Genomic DNA, 1,879 nt, shown 5'->3' with positions numbered 1-1,879 from the left:
TTTTCTAGCAACTTCATTTTTTTATATTTCATATTTCATTGTATTTTACAAAAACGTAGATCATGGACATTTAGAAATTGAAAAAGAAACTGTCCTCTACCACAGATGACTTGAGAAATATAGTGTAAAATCCATTCCATATTAAAGATAAGGGAAAAAAGCCATAGAAAGATTAATACTTTTTAATAGAAAAAAAATCAACTTGTATTGTAGCTAGATGCCCTAAGAATGTTAATAAATATCAAACTACAAAGTGGAGTAGTCTTTAGAGAAGTCCCACAGTGTGTTGGCGCTGAGCCCTGTCTTGTTAAAAATTTAATTAATAACCAGGAGGAAGACAGATAAGGGCATGGCTCTAAGATTTGTAGATGGCAGCAAGCTGGGAGTGATAACTAAAGCATTAGAAACAAAATCAAGAGAAAAAAATGGTTTTGACCATCTGGTATGCTGTGTAGAAACCCAGACAAAATTTTATAGAAATCTAACTGAAGTCTGGTACGTTTTAAAACTTGGTGGTATAATTTCAGGAAAAAGGAAACCTTAAAACAAAAACAAAAACAAAAACCCTATAGATTTGAACTGGACTTATATGGACATTGTGATTAGCAGCACGAGGTCCTAAAAATTCTAACAGAAAGACACCCAATTTGCAAAATAGGTTAATGGGTGTTCTATTTCACTACTCTCCTGACTCAAAGAACAATCTTCAAACTATATTTTTATTTCTGCCTTTGTCAGATGTAAAGGCTGTTTCTTGCCATCACAAACAGCTCTCAATTTGTCCAAGTCCTAAACCTAATGGCCTGAGGCCACAGGTGTGATCCAGACCTTCGGTGGTGCTTCCTCCAGTCAAGAAGGGCCACGGGATTTCAGGTGCAAGAGGAGAGCGGGGCAGCATGTTTGGGGCACAGATGAGAGCCTGCTTGTGCCAAGATGACGCTCGACAGACGACAGGCTGACTCTGGATGTGGCTGCTCTCCAGGAGGACAGCGAGAGCGCCAGCTTGGTGTGCAGTCCCCTTCCACGTCTCTCCCCGTGTTGTGACTGAAGGTCGATCGGCCTTCACCACTCAGGAGTTCGGTTCTCCCTTTTTTCCCCCTTGGATTCGCCACCTCTTCTCTTTTCCCTTTCCTTTCCCTCTCCGTCAGCTAACAAACAGGAATCATCCTGAATGCACTCGGCACAGGTGCGCAGCCGCATGTGGAGCAAGGGGAGGGGACCCCGGGGAAGCCACGGCGCACCTGCTACCTCTCTTGGCTTCTCAATTTTAACTGATTTTTTTCTTTTCAGAGAAACGTCTCATGACTATGTTAATATTAATAATAATTCATAATCTCACTATGAAAACATGTTATATTATGACATGTACATATGACATTTATTTGTTTTATCGGGCTTTAAAGAAACTTGGGGGTGACAGTAGGCAACCCCAAGCAATCCTCTCCCATGCCTCCATCTCCCCATTTCTCAAATGTGGACAATAAGAGCATCACACCACGTTTTTATATCCATATTACTGGTTTTATTCAGATGCGATGGTCCAAGTGCCCTAAATTAACCTCCACCCCCAAGAGGTTGCCAGCAAATTCCGAGAGCTCCGCAGAAGGCCCCTTCCTGTGTGTGCAGGGCTCGTCCGCTCACGTTCTTCCTGCCTCCGCCGCCTCCTCCGCTGTGACCCCCCGGGGGGGTGTGGGGGGACCCCCCCGTCTGTGGAGTGGGACCCCTGGTGCCCACACTTGAGGCCCCAGCGAGCGCGAGACTGTGCACTGGGAACCTGGGTGGGCCACCTAGACGCGCCACCGCCGGGGGAGCCTGGGCAGAATTTAACAAGAGGGAGCTGGTGGGGCCCGTGAGAAAACGAGAAACCCGCCTCGGACGG

This window comes from Phoca vitulina, unplaced genomic scaffold (assembly GCF_004348235.1).
Source record: "Phoca vitulina isolate PV1807 unplaced genomic scaffold, GSC_HSeal_1.0 scaffold27, whole genome shotgun sequence".
In the NCBI taxonomy this organism is placed as follows: domain Eukaryota; kingdom Metazoa; phylum Chordata; class Mammalia; order Carnivora; family Phocidae; genus Phoca; species Phoca vitulina.
The sequence above is the reverse complement of the archived record's forward strand: the minus strand, read 5'-3'. Positions refer to the sequence as shown.